General features: G+C 42.8%; 1 long non-coding RNA gene across 1 annotated transcript in view; it reads left to right on the top strand.

The window, feature by feature from the left end:
• Nucleotides 1-230: 230 nt before the first annotated feature.
• The window catches only part of LOC125437551, a 35,461-nt gene continuing 14,970 nt past the window's right edge, over nucleotides 231-20,721 (top strand). The window contains exons 1-2 of the long non-coding RNA XR_007245236.1: nucleotides 231-336; nucleotides 7,309-7,401. This is a non-coding gene — a long non-coding RNA (uncharacterized LOC125437551). The remainder of the gene's footprint in view (nucleotides 337-7,308; nucleotides 7,402-20,721) is intronic.

Below are 20,721 nucleotides of genomic sequence, written 5' to 3' on the forward strand. Positions count from 1 at the left end.
CGAGGGTTTAACGGCCGGTATGAGCGGTTAAAACCATTGCCCAGTTAGCCGGCGAACGTCGCCGCGACTCCAACAGACTCGTCCTTAACCTTGCTGCGGTTACCATAGCAACATTTCCCCCACCACTTTGGGCGTTAAGAGGCACGGGGCTGCACTACTACCTCCTCGCGGTGCGCGATGACGTAGAGTGACGCAACGGCGGGCGTGCCGGCGGCGGCTCTGGGCCCCTCCCCCAGAAGATGGCGAGTCCGTGCGGGCGGCAGGAGTGCTCCATCGAGAGGCGCGGCTTCCGCCACCAGCTCGACTCGTGGCGACACCGGCTGCTGCGCTGTGTGGGTGAGGGACCAGTGGGGGGAGGGGATCGGAACGTGCCCACGAAGGGGAGGAGAAGGCAATGGCGGTATGACCCCCCCCCTTTCACCACATACCCAGCGAAGAAGAGCGCTCACCGCCCCTCCCCCACCTCTTTAGCTGCTCGCGTGCCGGCCGCTCGCGCGCCCCCGCCCTCCCGCATGGATTAGCCGCTCCGTGCACGCGCCCCGCCCTTCCCCCCCTTCCCCTTGTGCTTCACGGAACAGCCACGGCCCAGGCTCCGCCCCGCCCCCTTCGGCCTGGTCTCCTTCTGCCTCCTTCTCCCCTCTCTGGAGGGAGCGCTCTTTGTTTGGGGGAAGGGGGCGAGGCGGGCTGTGTCGGTCGGAGTGGGTGGCGGAAGGAAGTGTTTAGGTTCTCATCCGCCTTTTACACGCCCGTGCTGAGGAGCTGATCCGGTTTTGTAAAGTTACCCTCAATGAAATTATCGTAGAGCGTGATTGTTCCAAGGTGACCACGCCCCTCTCCCATCCCACATTTAAACATGCAAATCGTCAGCACTCCATATCTTTTACGAATTTAGCTCTGGCTTTTCCCTTTAGTCCACATTGTGTTGCTCCTTGGTCAGGGGTGCAGTCTTGCTATGCCTAGTTGCTGACCCTTGGGCACTTCTGGAAGACACTTCTTTACTCTTGGGAGAGTTTGGTCAAAGTAAATCCCAGCACTCACCCATCTTGTTATACTCGTGTTGTAATGCTGAAAAGTATTCCCTAGATGCTGTGAATTCTGAAAAACTACAAATTCTTAGTTTCTTCTATAGAATGACATGTACTGAAATGCTAGAGATAACCGTTTCGCCTTTTGTATTTAAAAAAAAGGCAGATAGATGTGAATAGGGTATGCAGGTGGAAAGCACAAACTTAGGGTGGATTTCTGTATAATTATGGTAGCATCTAATTTGTGTTATGTGATCAATTTATAGTGTGCTCCTTTTAAGTAGTAAGTCTTTATATTCTGTCTTTTCCCCCAATGCGGACCCAGAGTGGCCTGCATCAGTCTCCATTTTTCTATTTTACTCTCCCAACAACCCAGCGACATAGGTTAGACTGTGAGTGTGTAGTTAGCCCAAAGTCAGCCAGCAAGCTTCCATGGGAGAGTGGAGATATGAACTTGGGACTCCTAGATCTTAGTCTGCTGCACTATCCACTATGGCGTGCTGGTTCACTATACTCAGTAGCACTTGCATCTAATTAAGTGTGTGTAGCTAGGGTTGCAGCCTTAGAAGTGCACATTGTGCCATTTTATCTGTCTAAATTTTGGACTATTAAATAAAAAAGGGAGAAGCATTGTTGTCCAAGGAGCAGAGCAGGAAGTACAAGGAAGGGGGTGGTAGGAAATAGAGAACATTAGAATTAGCTCTTTTTACCTAAGGTAGCAAGAGAGTTAAGTGATTGTGACTGATAGTGTCATGTTGTACCTTATCCTCTAATTCTGAACTTTTGTGTTTTAATCTTTTTCTTTGTAATTCAGCTTCTAACTCTTGCAAGGAATGACCCTTTTTCTGTATTTACTCAATATATAGACGTGTTTATTATTACCCTTGGACCTTAATATTTCCCCATAACAGTTGTTGAACTGCTTATGAAATATTGTTTATTATATCCTTCTTATATGTTCTTCAAAATATAGAGTATCTGCTTTTTGTTTCACTTGTCTGAGAAGTAATAGTACATTTTCATCTCAAAAATAGCACCAGGTTTGCAAAAGTATTATGAACCACCAATATATCTCAGTAATGTGGGTCTTTGTCAAGATTGTCACAAAAGAGACATCAAGAAATGATAATGAAAAATAGATGATAAGGACTAGAATTTTTCTCGAGAGGTTTGTGATTTAAAGTTTATTTGGGATCATCCATGTCTATTTCATACTTCCCTCTGGAAGATTTTTCTTTTCCCTCTGCCTGTTGTAGTTGTATATGACTCTGTTTCATTTAATACTTATTCTAATTTCAGCTATGGTATTTTTATCCCAATCATGCATTATTCCAGAGTAGAAGTTGTGCAGCCCCACCCAGATAAGGGGTAGAATGCACATGGGGCAGAAGTGCCGGCGCCCCTCAGCTCAGTGTCGCAAAACGCTGGCATCCACTTGGGTGCAGGGAGGGGTGGGGCATTCCCAGGGTGCAGGCTGACTTTAGTTGGCTTTCAGTTGGGGTTTAGGCCTGTGAATTCCATAGCCTGGAGCTCGAAGTTACGCCAGCTCCATTAAGCCCTATGGAGGGCTTCTGGGCAGTGGTGCTTTTTTTTTCCTTTTAACCTCCTCCCTGATCCACTTGGAAGCCTGGGAAAATGGCTTGGACTGTAATAGTCTACACACCTACTTACATCATTTCAGGTCATCACAAACACCACTGTTTAGTTTGTCTACCCAGTAGTTTTCAGTAGGTGTTTCTATTTTGTTCAAAATTCTGTGCTGGGAAAGTTGAGGACAATGTATTTTATTCTGCTGCTTGGGCAGAAGCACTTGGAGATGCATGCAAACTCAAAGAAAACAGTGTACTAGATCATTTCTGGTAGTGTCTTAGCAACTATACAGGCCAGACTTATGTGGGGGAGTTGCCTCTGCATGTAGGGGTCATTCTTTTTTGTTTATTTTTAGCTTTCCCCAATTTTTCCTCTAATCTCAGTTTCTGTTTGGGTGTACTTTCCCCCTTTTGTGTAAACAAAAGATATGATCAAAGTAACTAAGTTGTGAAGGTGAATCACCTAGTCATCCAGATTATTTTTGGAGGTAAAGTACAAAAACATTTTAGAAGGTCCAAAGTGTAATTGTGTTGGTGGTATTTTATCTTGATGGCATTGTACCTGACAGTTTGAACTTCAAATTGATCAGTTTTATGAGGTCTTGGATATGGGACTTGCTTCATATATAGCACCCATAAACTGCCATGGTGCAATCAGTGTTAGTTATGGTTTCCCAATAATTTTTCTTTCTCTGAGGAAGAGAAGTGTATTTGCTAACCTGTTTTGAATTCTGTTCAAATGGGAAAGAATATGTGTTTGCATACTTGGGGACCCAAGGTTGATCTTCAACAGAGCTGAGAAATCTTGCTGTCTGGGACCGTAGAGCCCAGCATTGAAACATGGAGACAGACAAGTTGATAATGCTGAGTTAGTGGGGTTATTGGCCTGTGTAAGATACTAATAGATTATTGGCCTGTGTAAAATACTAATAGGTACTAATAGGGGAAATACTTGAAGAATTCAATCAGCATTATGAATAGGTTTGGAATAAAACTAGTTAAATAAAGGGTAGTATTGTCTATTTTTCTGTTTTTAATATTTAAAATTCTTTAAAGGATCTTCTTTAGCAAGTGTTTGAGGAGGAAAGGTAGCAGGGAGGCATTTTAAAGATGCATAAATGCTTTGTATTCTGGCAGAAAAAGTTGTTAAATGTGATCAAACATAATTTTATTTGAAGATACAAAAATACTGCTGAAGTTTTGAAGATTAGATTTAAAATGTCAGTCTATTAACCAAAATAGTTCACTTCAGAGAATTATTTGTGAAATATTTTATTAACAAAACTGGATAATTCAGATTAGGCATTAAGACTACAAATTAACTTTGAAACAACAGCCAGTTTGTCACTTTGCTGGCATTCAAAGGTAGCTGTCCCATGTAGTGTAATGAAAAATTCTGTAAGAGCCTTCAGGAAGTGTACATGCTAAAATAGCTAGATCTGTTTGTTACACAGGAAGTGATGTGACTACTGGGAGAAAATGGCACACTAATATAGCAGGTAGCCTGTTGCTGGACAGAATCTAAAGCTATAAAAACACTCTTACAAACGTTAATTTGTAGCTTTGATTATATAGCTCAGTGGTGTCTAACCTTCTCTAGCCCCAGGGTCTGCTTTTAACTGCAGACAGCAGCATGGGACCCATTGAGCTACACACATGTGGCGGGAAGTCAGTGGCCTCACAGTCATATGATAGGAAGATACAGATCTGAAGTGTGTGTATCTGCCTGATTTAAATAGAAATTTTCTCCATTCCACCCTGATTGTCTGCTCATGTGCACTAACAGCAGGCAACTTCAAAAAGCTGCTGGAAAGTGGCTGCTCTCTAGGGGCTTGTGACCCACCTTGACAGTCTTGGCTCTTGGGTTAAAGCATACTAATGTAGACTGCTCTAAATTGAAAAGTCAACATCGAGTGTGCAACTGTAGTGTGCTCAGGCTTGCTTTTATCATTTTTAATATAAGTCATTATGCAGAATTTTATAATTATTGCACACTTATGAACCTTGTGCACACTTATGAACATTGTACACCGTGGTAGTTACATTATACCTGTTCCTTTTCCAGATGTAAAACAGCCACACTTTCTTTGAAGTTGTTTACTTCTGCCTGTTCAGCACCAAATATGTAGATATGCCAGGCCGTCTCAGAAAAATAAATACAGTGGAACCTTGGTAATCATCGCCTTCGGTTTTCGCCAGTTTCGGTTTTCACTGGTCACCCCGGGCCATTTTTTTGGCCTCAGTTTTTGCCGGGCGCCTCCATTCTTGGCTACGTCATAGCTTCAGTTTTCACCTGTTTCAGTTTTTGCCGAGTGTCGCCGGACGGATTGCTGGCGAAAAGCAACTTTTTCATTTATAATACGTGAAAACTTGCAGTTCAGTTCTTTCCCAATCACTACATAGTTATTTTAAGAGGAAAGGATTACGATCACTTTTCAATATGAACATTTGCATTTAGTTCTGCTTGCACAGCTGACACTGAAAATATAACAACATGCCTCTCAGTTCTAAAGAGGGTGTGCAAGACACTTATACTGTCTGTATTTTCTGGAATATAGTGGAACCTCGGTTTTCATGTGTGTATGATCCTAATATATGACATATATATGCTTCAGTAAGTTATTTATCATTGTACATAAAACCGGGGGATTGATTCCCAGCTCTGCCACCTGAGCTGTGGAGGCTTATCTGGGGAATTCAGATTACCCTGTACGCTCCCACACATGCCAGCTGGGTAACCTTGGGCTAGTCACAGCTTCTCAGAGCTCTCTCAGCCCCACCTACCTCACAGGGTGTTTGTTGTGAGGGGGGAAGGGCAAGGCGATTGTAAGCCCCTTTGAGTCTCCTGCAGGAGAGAAAGCGGGGATATAAATCCAAACTCTTTTTCTCTTCTTCTATTTATCATAAAGCTGCCCTCAGACCTGGTATAATGTCTTTGGGTAGGTTATGTATGTGTATTATCTTAATGTTTTCCTAATTGAGGAGGACTTACTGTGGCTAATGGGTAAGCTCAGATCTGAATCCTGTGCACCATGCTTCCTCAAACATGTTAAAATAGGCAAAACCTAATTTTTCTTCCACAGGGAGTAGCTAATTTTTATTACGCTTGTATAAACTGTTATGTTTTTAGCTTTAATACCTGGTCCAAATTATACAGAATAGTAGTGTTCATGTACATTGCCAGTGCTTAACAGGGGTTTTATACTCTGAAACCTAATTTTTAACTGCATGCCACTGATAGCATGTATATTTTGAGCATGAGTTTCTACAGACAGTGCATATGGCATGTACTGTGTCCAGCAACAGTCATATGGAGAATCTGTTCTTCTGGACTTAATTCCAAAATCAGGGATAAGAGTAAATGTTGAAACTTACATGCATTTGCTCAGTTCTTTGAATTCCAGTTGTTTAATCAGGCTTCCCTTTTTAATATAAAAAAATTAAAACCACTCCCCAAAAATACATCATGAAAACAACTAAAAACAAGGTGAAATATATACACAGACATAAAATCAACAATTAATATGTTAGTTGGGGGGGGGGGGCGGGAATAACCTGATTATTTTATCTTTTGTGTAATTTGACTGTTTCCATATGCCCTTAATACTACCACTACTACTTTTTTGAGTGAATACTGAAGTGAATTAGGCAGAAATGAACAAATCTTCCTCAAGGATACATTGTATGTCTGGCTTGTTCTTTTAGCACAAGGCATGCTATTTGAGGTGCAAAGGAATAACTATCTGCATAGTAATCCATTTTCTATTTCTATTTTAAAACAGAATGTGCATCTTTTAGTTCCATATCTTTTTTGGTGTTACCGTCATGTCTCTTACACTCCCAGTCTTTCAGCTGTTTAAACTATTTCATTTTTTTCTGTTGAAACTCTTTTCAATGCTTGTATACCTGGTTTCTAACATGCAAACCACTTCTGAAGCCCAACCTTATATATTTCTTGCAAACATAGCAGAATTTTGCAAGGCTCCGTATCTTAAATTACAGAGTGAGAACTGCTCTCTGACCTTTATGATACCTAACCAAAATTGCTGACTAGATCTTCTAGTGGACAAATTGGTGTCTTTGAAAGAGGTGTTAATCTCAGCTAAGAGACAAAAAGAGCAATCCTAAAAAGGTTTACGTGAAAGTAAATATCGTTTTATTCAGCGGGGCTTACTCCCTGGAGAATGCTCTTGGGATTGCAGTCACAGTGTTGAATATGTATAGGTTTCCTACTGAAACAAAGCTTAACAAAAATTAAAATTTGGTTTCCCTGACTATCTAAAGTACAATTCATTATATTAATTAGACAATTTTCAGAGATGCAGACTGAAGTAAGAGAACTGTAAGAGTGAATGATGGTTTGTATAGCAGCTTATTTGCTATGGCAGTTTTTCGGTCATAGTAGAACAAGTATGTGTTTAACAGTCACTTTTCCTCACTTGTTGCTTCTGTCTCCTTGATTTCATGCAGATCTTTTTATTTAGCATCTATCCATTTCTACGTGATTTATGTTTTTTTAAGATCTCTGTGTTAGAGTATCTTTGCACATCAGTGACAATCCCTGAAATGCTGTTCATTTTCCTTCATATGTTCCCAAATTCACTTGTATTTTTGTTCCTGTTAATGTTTGCAGCATTACCCAATGTAGTACCATCTGTGAATTTAACTAACATGCTGTTTACCCTTTCTTCCAGATCCAGTTTCTGATCCTACTTCCACATTTGGGAGTATGCAGGGGACAAACACGCCTCTTTGCGTAGCTTGACTGGATTCCCCAAGACTAGGATGTTAGTATACGTAAACCATTTTCCTTCCTTTATCATTTTGCCAATAACTATTGTACGTTGGTTTTCTGGCTATGATCAGCTATTGTGGCAATATAGAAAATGCAAAGTGACAGTAGTGGGGCAAAAAAACCCCATAGAGCTTCTGTAAAGTTTGGCCAGTATATACAAAATGGGTGCCAGAAGCTAGGCTTCTAATTAATCCTGATATGATAGGTTCTTGGAAGCACTGATTAGTGTCTGTTCTCATTATCAAGTGAGAGTTGAGAATGCTCCATATTTTTAATTAAAATAATCCTAATGTATTGATGCATCTAACTTTAGATATCTGTAAATCAAAAAGGGAAAAAAGGTTTCGTTGCTGGAGTTTTTAAAATTGTTTTATTCTCGTTATTATGCAGAGTAGTTTTATACTTTGACAAGTGTATATATGTTGCAATTGTAACCTATAGAGATTTAAAATCTAAAACGGTAGCATTCTGCTTTCTTTGGTTTTTATTGAGTTTCAAAATAGCCGTATGCTCTGTGGCTTCGAAACCCTGTTCCTTGGTAAACTCTTGATCTTGAATAAGGAAGCTGTAAACTGCTTGAAAAATGTGATTTCCTTGCTAGTATATATTTCTGCAAATGCATATATTTTTTGAAGAGAATGGAATTGACAGACAACTTAATTGGGTAGATATTCGTAATGAAGCCCAGGTAAAACTTGAATCTCCCACCATATTCTAAAATGTTTGTTTGGCATCCAGTAAATGTTAAATGATTGGTAATTTGTCTGTTTTTGTGGCTTTTTTCAAATGTAAAATCAATCCTTGTGAATGACTCTGGGGTGTGTGTGTGTGTGCTTGCTTCCATCCCCAGTATTTCCTCACAACTTGGAGCAAGTGAGCAAGGATGCAAGCAACCACAAAACAGCTATACTATTCTTACTTGAAATGGCAGTGGTAATAAGGCAGCAGCAGTCAGACGGGGGAGACTATTGGAGTGGGCTTGGTGAAGCCAGGAGGGATTACATTACACTTTGCCATTTGGCTGCTTCTGCAGGTAGGGTTGCTGTTAATGAACATGTGAATCTGTATCACACCATTGGTATCTCTAGCCCAGTGTTGCCTACTCTAGTTAGCAGTTCTTGAAGGCCACAGGTGCTGTGTCTGTCCCCCACTTGCCCCAGTGCTGCTATTCCATGATCTTTAACTGGAACCTCCATGGGCAAATTAGGTCCTCTTTCATTGAGCTGTGGTTTCCCCCCCTCCCCCAATCCTGCAGGAATGGTTTCACCTTGGAAGAGGAGCATATAATTCATCCACTTTACCTGGAGTGAGGCTATTCTAGGACTTTAAACTGGGACGTCTCTTATCCAAGTTTTATATACATCTTTGGTAAAAATGTTAGGTTTTATGTTTTCATGAAGTTTGTAATTTCAGAAAATTACAAAAACAACTGATATGGTACAAAGTGTCTTTTACTTATTTGATCTTCATAAAACCATATCCACTATGTCTACAGACTGTTACATTAGTTTACTATTATTTTGTAATATCCAAAGGTTATTATGTGAGTTTTTTGTGGATCAAAAAATACACAAAATGGGTCCAGCACCAACTAGAGTTTCTATTTTGATAACCTGGCATGTTTGCACAAAAATCCAGCTTGTTAAACTTCTTCAAACAGTCAAAGGTGTGTTCACAAGCACAGAGAAGCCCCTCTCCAAATAAAAGAGTTCATCAGGAGACAGAAATTATAATTTGAGGTTGCTGAGGCAATTCCTCACATTGCTATATCTTATGCTGTGCTTTGGGGAATCTTCTGTACATTTTACTGCTCCTCAAACATTGCTTGTCGAGTTGATTCGGTGGTATATCTACAGCAGATTTTTTGAAAGCATAGCATCTACCTTTGCGACCTGGAATGCTTTGGTGCTACCAACTCGGTGTGGCATGGAAGTGGAGACCAGAGTGGAGCAGGGAAAGCAGAAATGAAGCCAGTGGGGAATGGTTTTATTAAGTTCCAGGTAATTTTTCTCCACATGTTTTTAAAAGTATGCCAATGAACCACAAAATATTCTGATTGTTTTATATTAGTGAATATAAATATTTGATTTTGATGAAGTAAAAAGGAGTTTTCCCACTCTCAGCATATTGAAGACCATCAGGATGTCTATATTAGCACACTGTGGGTCAGTTGTCACCTAAATTGTAATAGCTACCATACAAGAGTTGTCTCTCACCCCTCCCCCACCCAAAAAAATCTGGAAGTTGGTTTGTGCAGCAGCAAAAGTAGTGATTGTACAGGTGGACTGTATTGTATTTTTAAGATTAACTCTGTCTCTGTTGAATACTAATATGACGAGAAATTTGGGGGAAGTAATCACAGGCTAATCTCATATCAGCTAATATGGTTGAGTACGATGTGGGCCAGGTTGATGTATACTTTTTGTACTCTTGCCTGTCCTGCTTCACAATTTGTCTTTTAGGTATGATGCCAGTGCTGTGGGTTCTGTGGAAAAAATTGAATTATAAATAGGTCTGGTAAATTATAATTGAATTATAAATAGGTCTGGTAAATTATGCCCTAAATAAGGATTAATCTGATTTATCATGTATGTTGCATGTATTTCTTGTGCATTGTTTACATTTTAAAAAGGCACTGCAAACTGTTGACACACTAGTGATTCACCGCCCAGAGCCCCTAGGGGATGGGGCGGTCTAAAAATCTGAAAAATAAATAAATAAATAAAATTTTACGGTGAGTCACTCAAGTTGAAACCCATTTGGACTTAGCATGGGGCACCCCAGAGGATTGCACTGTCATTTTAGCACACCCAAAGAATTCTATATGGCATGATATTAGTATGGTTATTTACTGTTTCAGCTTAATTTCACTGTTCTCCATTGAGGTCATTGGGTGATTTCAGTTTCACAGTCAATCTCTGTTATATTGCTTGCATTACGGGCTAGTTCCATATCAGATTGGTAACTACAGCGTTCCTTCGATCATCTACAAGAAGACATATAAATAAGAATGTTGTGTTTTTTGAACTCTACAACCAATCATGTAAATTTCATATTTGATTTATTTTGATTATTATATGTATTTCTGGTTTTATCCACCCATCTCTGGTTCACAAACCAATAAGAAATTCTTAAGCAATTCATAGGGATAATTACCTGGAAAACATTAATTACATCTTTGAAACTGCCCAGCTTGCCTCGTGTAGTGTGGGCCATGGTATTCATCCATTGCTGTTAAATTTATGAGACAATTTTTAAAAAAAGTTCCATCTCATACCTCTGTGATGACACACAATTATTAACTCATTTCAGCCTTCTTTTGATAGCATGGATCACATATTTCAGTTTTTCTTGGTATATTTGTACAAAAGTAAACGGTGGGCTATTGTTGTGTTGCTGTAAAAAGTTAATTAAGATTAATATCTGTATCTATTTTGGATGTGTGTGGCTAGAGATTGTAAAGCATGAATGACTGGCTATGAGGATAAGTTTGGGAATTGACCAAGAAGGAGGAGAGAAATTAGAAGAGATTTGGGTGAAGGCTGAAAAAAAAAGGGGGGGGGGGTTATGAATTCTTGAGAGAAAAGAGGGCCTGAAAGGGCAGGAGTGTAGTCCAGGAGCAAGATTGTATGGAGCAATTCATTTTGTCTGGTCCAGTGAAACTGGAGCTCCTAATCTGTGGGAGCTCCCCCAGACTGTGCTGGTGACAAGAGGGAAATAAGTATCAAGTATTTAGTGTTTTTTTAATTGTAGTGTAAATTGGAAGTTGAATTTCTGATGAATAATAAATGTGTAGATTATGTAGCTGTTGTAGCGAACATCCCTTTCATAGTGCTTCATAATATTTTTGTCAGCATTAGGACAAAAAAGAGCCCAAATGAAGGGCACTCTGGAGAGTGGGAAGAGACAGTGTTGCTGCTGGACACATAGGGTTTTCCAGCAGCACAGGGCAAGTAAAAATAAAGAAAGCCTTCCATAGAACTTAATGAACTCATGTCATCCAAAAGGATGGTGTTAAGTCCAAGGACAGGGCAGTGGTGCAACTGTTGCAATCCCACCGCCCCTAGCCCCTAGAATTCCTCCACCACATCCCTGATCTGCCAGTGGGCCTGGTGGTGGTGTGAGAGTGCTGACATGGTGGTTGGCACTGTGTCTGGTTGTCCCAGACACAGGAGGCCACCCGCTGGTGTATTTGCCCCTCTGCTGGTGTAAATGCCCCAGGGAGGGCAAAGAAGCAGAGATAGAAGTTTTATAGGATCAAGCCCAGAAAGAAGGTAAAGCTGCACAGCATCTGAGGCAAAATTCAGAGAATGAGATACCTTGTAATTTGGGCACTTGAAATCCTAGCTGTAACAGTTTGTAGAAAAGGGGTGGGGTAATAGCAATTTAATAGGTCAGAATGTTTTTCAGGTTTTTGTTTGGGTAACTCAGCATAACTCAGCATAGTATTTGCCTTTTTCTTTTGCTGTAGCATCACTTGACTCAGTTATTATCCTTGAACATTCATTAAAATGAACCATTAGAGAAAGGTTCAGTGTCTCTATTAAAGTGAAGGTTAAATTATGAAGGTTTCTAAATGTGTATATTTTGGGTTAATGTGAATATGTCTATATCCGCTTCTTATTAGTGAAGAGGGTATATATTGCATGTGAGTGAGGAGGATGCCAAAATGGGCCTAGGAGGCACCTTCTGTTGGAGTGTGGGGATAGCAACAAAATTGTGGGGGCTACTTTTGATATCCCACCTCCTACCTTCTATAGAAAACTGGTGACAGCTAAGGTTGATGTATAAGCATACTCCTCGTGCATTCTAGGAATGTTGGAATGTTGCTTAAATACTGCTCAGGCTGCTTAAGTTGATGTCTAACGACATAGAAACAGATTCTGATCTACAGTGGTTGCCCTTGTAAAGACAGAAAGATGGCATACAAATGTTGTGAATAAATAATAAGATTGAGGAGGCAATTTGAGTTGAAAGATGCACATTTCTGTGTCCACTGACTTCCTACAGATAATCTTTAAATGGCAGGTGGACTTCATCTTTAATAAAGGATGGGGGTTGAGTTAGCATTATAGAATGTGTGCTTTGATTCAAATGTTTTTTGAACCTATTATTTTCCCTGGGCAGAAGAGTAAAGTGAGTACCCCCCCCCCCTTGCACTCTTCTGGGATCTTTGAGATGTAGGAATGAAAAAAGATTTTCTTATCCACCCATAGCCAGCTCTTTGAGGGGAGGGAAGTGCAGTATGTGGATAGTATTTATCAGTATGTCTGATATATGACCTCTTGGCAGGAGCCATCTTGAATCAGAATCAGCATCTGTATAGCAAGTTCTGTGCCTGCATAGTGCCTATTCTTATTTTGCGTTAGGTTGGGTCATCTACAGTTTCAGCTGTAATTTGACATTTCATTTTTGCCTGATTCCAGAGCACAGGTATGCAGCTGACCATCTCATACTGGTCAGAGACAGCCGAGTTTGTATATAGGTTGACCTTCGCTTGAATGTGACAGTCACCAAATGATTGAGATTACCCACTACAAACCTGTCTTGAGTCCTCTATTCCCCTGTTCCCACTTTGTTGTGCAGGGAAAGAAAGCCTAGGTTAAATAGGATGTATCAGCGTAAGTGGAAAGATGTTAGCATACTTTCTCTGGATTAAGATATCTTTTATGTTATGCAAACCCTTCTTTGGAGATGTGGCATGGTACAGAGTAGCTCAGTCTTGTCAGATCTCAGAAGCTACACTGGGTTGGTTCTTGGAAGGGAGACATCCAAGGAAGACTCTAAGAGGAAGGCAATGCCAAATCACCTCTGCTTAATCACATGCCTTGAAAACTCCATCAGGGTCATTGTACATTGGCTGCAACTTTACAGGACTATCAACACACTCTTTTTTATGTTAAAATCACCGTGTATTAAGTTGCTCATTTGTATGTAATGCCGGCCAAAAGAATGTTAGTAAGCTAAATAAAGTAAATGGTTTTTTTAAAAAAATTCTGGAAACAGTACATAAGAAAGCCTTCATTGATAAACTGTTGACTGAGATAAGACAGCACCCTGTTGCTCTTTTGTTAGTTCCATCAACCATTTCTTCTCTGTTTGCTGAAGCAGGTAGGGAACAAATGGTCTAGGTCAGGGGTAGGGAACCTTTAACATTCAAAGAGCCATTTTGACCCGTTTTCCATGGGAAAAGAAAACACTTGGAGCCGCAAATAATTTTTGACATTTAAAATAAAGATAACACTGTATATATTGGGTTTTTTTACCTTTTACTCCGCTCATTCTGAGAAGCGCGTGGATGTGGCAAGGATGGGGCCAGCGGCTCGGCCTCGCCGGCTGCCGGGAAAACGCCCGCCCCGCTCCAATGGGGCAGGTGAGAGGGGAAGCCCGTGGCGCGGCCCAGCCGGCCGCGGGCAGTTGGTGCGCTCACCCTGCTGCCTGCAGGGCGGGCAAGGATGGGGCCAGCGGCTCGAATCGTGGAGCTGCAGTGCAAGGGCAGAAGAGCCGCATGCGGCTCTCGAGCCGCAGGTTCCCTACCCCTGGTCTAGGTGCTACTACTAACTGTCACTGGTAATCGTAAGAACCAATGTGCAGCAGCCTGACAGGTCTACAAATACTAGTGGTACTCCAGGCTGTTGTTTTCATAGCTCTTGACTGTTCAGGAAGGGTTGACATTTTTCACTAGAAATGTGAAGAAGCGTGGCTAAACTTCAAATACAAAGAATATACAGATTGCTATCAAGGGCTAACTTTAATCCTAAGTAGGCAGGGCACATTAGGCAGGATGGTGCTGTGAAAAGATAACTCTCCTATGCATTATACTTTGTAAAACTTGACTTCAGCATTGTTTAACGCAGCTGAACATAAAAAAATTCAAGTACTCTTGGAATCTGTTTGAAGCTGGAATCATAGATTATGGTATTTGGAGTAGTGCCTAGGCGTCCAATAATAATTCTTTAAATTCTTTGTCTGCATCTTCTGAAGAGTGCTAAACTGATAAAATATGGAACACTTAGGAATCCCATAGAATTGCTTTTGTTATTATATGAGGAAGGAATAGATGGCTCTTGCTTATTGGGTAGAGCTTCTGTAGGTTTGACTTTAACTGAAAATGTTGATATGCTGGGGAGTCTTTGACCGCTTTTACTGTCTTTAATGTAAAGATTGTAATGTTGACTTCATAGATTTTGTTAGTAGTTTTCTGCCTATTTGTAAACCACAAACTTTAGGAAAGGTGGTATTGGGATTAATTGAGTAATGATCTTTGCACTGAGAAAGTGACATCAAAGCATTGACAGTTTGCAGTGTATGAGGCCAAAGTATATACTGTTGTTTTCTTTCCACCCTCTCAAAATTAATTTATAGCCCAGAGCAATCACCTTTGCATATGAAGGTAGAAGCAGTCATCAACTGGGATCTGTGGATTTATTTCATCCGTGTCAGATAGGTTCTCGTATAGGGACATTACTTGATATTAGCGGGATCTGGAGGCTAGGAGACAATAAGCAAGTAGCTGATACAGGCCTCATCTATGCTAGGAGCTCATTAGGTAAACTTAGACAAGCTACATTTTTGCAGCCTTAGCATTCTATCAGTAATATGGGAATTCAATATTATTATGTCACTTCAGTGTTAAAAGGATTACAAGAAATTCTTGGTACGGTTTGTTACATAAAATCTTAGTATCGTAATGAGCAGGATGTTATCTAGGACTAGGGACTAGATCGAGGGACTAGATTGGTTCATTCTTTTGGAAATCTAGCCATCAGTCCAACATTCTACACTTATTCAAATTCTGCAGCAAAAAAGACTGAATTCCACAGTCTGTGTAATTTATGAAAACTAAATTTGTATGATTTCTTATTTTACAAAATTCTGCAATTTTTACTATTTTGCATACTTTATTTTGCTTCTGTTAATCATGTGAAAGGCAAGAAGATTGCCCTGACATTTCTCAGGCTGATGAGAGTTCAGTAGGCAAGGATTCACACATTCAACCATCTCTCTTGCAATCATAAGGTCTGGAAAATAAGGTTTAGCATGTAATGTCACAGCTTTCATTGAAAATACCATATTTTCCAGACCTTATGATTGCAAGAGAGATGGTTGAATGTGTGACTCTTTGTTGGTTATTGTGGGGTATGTACTCAGGATTACATGAGGGCTGTTAACTGCCTGATGGAAATAAAGAGCCTATGAACCAAAGCCAGAGTTGTTTCTTGTTTGTTTTGGAAGGGTAGCCAAGTCCCTACCAGGCCAAAGTGGCCTGCTTTGCAGGGGTGACTGGCAGAGAGACATTCACAACATATTATCACAATGGGAGTCACAAACTGCATGTTGACTTGGGGTCAGGTTTGTACCTTGGGAACTGTTCTTGCTCCCTACAGTCACAGATAGCAACTGTAGTCGAGTGATTTTTCCCCGCTTTGATTTGACAGCTGTGCCTACCAGTTGAACATAAAGATTTTGCCAGTGTCATTTATGCCTTGGTAACTTGCATTGTTGTAATGTGGTCTAAATGGGACTGTTGTTGAACACTTCGGAAATTTCACTTGATTCAAAATGGTGATATCCAATTTTCGGCTGGTGTAAGGCATGTATATTGATAGTGAAATTGTTTTAGGATGCTACCTGACTTGATTCAAGATATTGGTTTTGATTTTTAAAGTGGTCTGGATCTAAAGCATACTAGAGAATATATGTCCTGGGGTGACATCCTTTTTCTACCCCTCCCCCACATACCTTAAGCTCTGCCAATAATTCCCTGCTTTGGGTACTGTCTTTTGTGGAACTAAAGTTGGCATCCACTAGAAATAGAACCTTTTCTGTAGTTGTCCCAGTGCTGCAAAATGTCCTGCTTAAGTTTGACCTCATTGCTTATATCTGAGGAAACTGGTAAAAACATTCTTGTGGAGCTTCTGAAAGGAAGATTTCTTTGTTGCTTTTAGATCTTCTGTTTTCTTGTTTTTTTATTATTTCTATTTGGTTTGTGTAGTTTATTATAATATTTTTTCTGGTTATAGTTTGCATTGCTTTTATTCCTTCAGATACCTTAGACATTGTCATGATTAGTTAGTATATAAATGAGTGCTGTGAATAAGAGACATTGGTAGTACATGAAGAAATCCTGATCCATAGAGGTTGGACAGATCCTGATAAAACAGGATCTTAGTTCAAAGGGATTCCTGGAGTTACCACATTCATCGAATCCTGTTCTGTGCCCGAAATTGTGACATTTACATCATTCTTAATAAATATCTTCTCTAAATCTTTCATGTAGAAATTGAATGACACATTCTGAAGCTGTTTTTCACTAGCCACTTGATCCTTGAAATATATGGTAAATACCTTCTCCATGGATGTTGTAGCTGAGTCTTGTATATGCTTAATGTGATTAGTCCACCAAAATTCGTACTGACCTTTTTCCTTTCTGTGACTAATATCTGACATAGTAGGTTAAGAAGGATCATTTCCATAGTACAGAAGGTTCCTTGTGTATTGCCTAGAGCTGATTCTTAACTGACAGCTATGTATTTTGAAACCTGCTGTAGCAATTTAAAATGTTTTATTTTGTGTTCGTGCAAAGCTGTTTTCATGGCCCTATTTTGAGCAAATCGCCAATATTGTGGAACCGAGTTCCACGAAGGGGTCCTTCACCCCACCCTCCTCCCTCCACCCTCCTCCCCAGAGACCTTTACTAGGTCTTTAGCAGAGGGGACTAGGTCAGCAACCCGAAAAGGGTCGAAAGGGCTCTGTTTGTTTCACCCGAGGAAGCCCCAGTGAAAAAACGTGGCATGAAGTCCCAGCATCAAAAAAAGAAGCTTTGGAATGTTCCCTAAGCTGCGTCCTCACAGAGGAGCACCAGCATCCCATGTAGGGCTGTGGAAGGTGATTCTCCTCTACCTCAGCAGCTGCTCCTGGTGGCGGGTGATCGGCCGCGCTGAGATTCCAGCCCATGTAGGGCCAGGAGAGAGCAGAGCTGCCAGATGAGGAACGCACCAGCGACCCATGGCTGCGGCAGGCCCTGCACTCCCTCCACCCGAGACTGGAGCTGTTTACAGGCAAAATTGGGAAGCGGGGTGCCGGGAGGGTAGGGCTACCTCAGCCCCATCTGCCTCGGCCCCATCTGCCTCCACAGTCCCTGGTTCACTTCCAAAGGAGAATCACCCTGAATCATGGATAAATGCTTCTTTCAGAGAACTAATGGATATGTTCGGGGAAGCCATGAGGGAGGAGATCAGTAATTATCACTGGGAAAGGGAACTCTCCAAGCGCACAGGCAGACCTAGGTCTCCCTCCAGGTCCCCCAGCCCTTCCTCTTTAAGAGGTGCCACCTACAGAAGGACCCCCCACAATATCGCAGGGAACAACTATGATGATGTCAGTAAAGGGGAATTAGAGGAACACTCTGGCCATTTTTCTGAGGCTGAAGAGACCCCTACTGAAACAAATTAGCATTTCCTAAGGTTTTTTAAACATGAAAATTTATCCTTGCTCATGGCCAAGACCATTTCCGCCCTGGAACTCCAGGATTTGGATGATGCTGAGAATCCTTCCATCCCAGACCCTACTTCCACTAAGCCCATCAAAGGCTGCCCCAAAGGAAAGAAGGATTTCTTCCCCCAACAGGGACAGTCCCAGGAATTTATCCCTTTGCCAGAATATTTTGAACGGAGAATCAGAAGGGAATGGGCTAACCCAATGGGGGAGGCTTCATTCGAGACCCCTTCAATGATTCCTGAGACTGCACCAGACTCAAATAATGGTGAAACAGGACGGACCGCTCCCACTCACCAAAGCTATGAAGGACAGTCTGGGTTGGTGGACACACCTCTCAAGGTCTACCTCCACCAGGACAGAGTCCAGCTATTCACAGATGCCAGCCTCCGCTGCTGGGGGGGCATCTCTCCAAAATAACTTCACACAGGGGCATTGGTCACTTGAACAACAAACATCTTGGAGACCAGGGCCATCTACCTGGCCCTTCAACACTTTCAGACCAGCCTTCACCATCGACATGTTCTGGTCATGACAGACAACGTTACAGCCAAATCAAACCTGAACAACCAGGGCGACTCGAGATCCTCCCAACTGCATCAGGAAGCAATCAAAATCTTATCATGGGCAGAAGAAAACCTCCAGTCCCTGGCAGCGGAACACATTCAAGGCTGCCTCAACATAGAGGCAGACTGGCTCAGCCGACAGGAGATAGCAGAAGCCGAATGGAACCTCAACACACATATCTTCCAACAGATCATTCAGGAGTTTGGGAAACTAGCAGTGAACCTTTTTGCATCAGAGGCCAACTCAACTGCCAGCCTTCATGTCTGTAGTAGTGCACTGCCGACCCAGCAGTGCCGCAGTAGAACGTTGGGACGCCAACGGACCTGCGGCCTTGCCGGTCGCATCGCACCCCCACTCCTCATCCCCCCATGAGTCACGGGTCATGAACTGTCTGGCTCAATCACCGGGCGCGGGGACAATGGTCTTGCCCCCAGGTGAGGATTAGGCTCAGGCAGCGTCGCTCCTCTCCATGCCGCAAGACGTAGCCAGGCCAGATGAGATCATGGGCGTAATCACTATTGATGATCTTCCCCCGACCTCCTCCGCTCTCCCACGGAACTCCCCCCAGTCCTCCCTCCTACACGCGCCCCAATAGAGTAGCAATAAAAGGTGCCAGGAACCCGGCAGACGGGAGACTTCGCTAGGAACCACGGACTCTCCGGTCTCCCGCTGCTGGCGACATTCTCCACCAGATGTTATCTCCGCCTCGTCGTCCGTTTCTTTACGCTGACCGCGTGGGTCGCACTACAAGCCTAGTGCCGAAACCGGGAATCCTCGAACCTCCACCCTGCTTCATCACCGTCGCCTGGGGAAGGGCGATACCCGAAGTCCGGCTGGATGCGGCGCGATCCAGGGACCACGGATTCCGGTATCGCCTCGTCCTCTGGATCGGGCGCGATCCAGAGACACCTTTGGCGATCTAGGACACTCTCGTCCCGGCCAGGAACACGGTGAGTATGGGAGCTTGCAAAAGCAGGAGCTTGCAACAAGCACGTTGGCCGAACTGAGCGTTAGCGAAATGCGGCAGGAGTCCCCTCGTGAAGAAGAAGGGAGCTCGCGCCAAATTGGTTGAGGAGATTGAGAGCTCAGTGTCCATGGTACCCAGAGGGGGACGGTGAATCTTAAGGACTGGGAAAACATCGAGCGCACTCTTAAGCACCAGAGTGGCGCCCGATATGGCTGCCAAGTACTGGCGATGGAGACAATGTTTTGTGCGCCATCAGCCTGCAGTGACCCTACGGCTCTCCCCTTTACTGTAGGCGCAGCCTCGCTTCGATCTTTCACCTTCAATTTCAACCCCGAATTTTCTCTATCCACTAAATTGGGCGCTCTGTCCTCCTTCTGCCCCCACCGGCTCCTTCACTCCATTTCCAAACTCTCCAGCGGCTCAGCGGCCCCTCTACTGCTCCGCTTCTTCATTTTCCGAAGCAGCTGCACCATCCGTCAGCGCCACATAATGGCGCTGGTTTCAAAACTCTCATGAAGCATTATTAGCCACGATCTGCAGAAGAAAGAAACCTTTAACGGAAGAGCGATGCCGATATCCTTGCATTTCAGTGCCCGATCCACTTCACAGATACCGTGGGGAGGATGGCATAGTTGGCCCGAGGTTGTCAGTAGCAATCGCCTCTTTGAGCTATAATATTATCCTCACCCGAGCTTTCCATAAAGCGCGGTGGGGCGTGGGAAGTCACCAGCCCTATGCGTGAGAAGCATGCTCGAGGTAGCGATGCGAGAGTCACCTAATGGTTCGGGCGACTGGGAAGACCACCTTCCGCTGTGCTCCTAGAGCCCTGCACATTTGTAGGATCTGGGAAAAGCGAAGTTCGGCCAGCAATGCCTTAGCAGGGCAGCGCCGCTTCCGTGGCGCTTCTTACACAGTCAGCTCAGCTTTCACGGTTTACGATGCTGCCAGCCCTAACTAGCGATCAGCTTGTTGTACCTGAGGCCACCCTTACGGAGTGCGCCTCTGAAATTAAGCCTTCTATAAGTGCATTTATCAAAGTCCCCTAAATGCCGGCCAGCCAGCCTCCAGAGTTTCTCCCACTCATCCGGCCAAAACCCCCAAAGAGCCCTATACCGAAGTTTGTGAACAGGGCTCCGAGGAGCCCTCAAGAAGGGCAGGCTTGACAACGAGGGAGGCCCAGTGAGAACTCCTTAAAGCGCCTTGCCAAGGAGAGCGCCTCCGCTGAGTGCATAAGCGTCAGGCCTAGAAGGAACCGAGCTGGCCGACATGCCTCAAAGCTTG

Source organism: Sphaerodactylus townsendi, linkage group LG08, assembly GCF_021028975.2.
Source record: "Sphaerodactylus townsendi isolate TG3544 linkage group LG08, MPM_Stown_v2.3, whole genome shotgun sequence".
Taxonomy (NCBI): domain Eukaryota; kingdom Metazoa; phylum Chordata; class Lepidosauria; order Squamata; family Sphaerodactylidae; genus Sphaerodactylus; species Sphaerodactylus townsendi.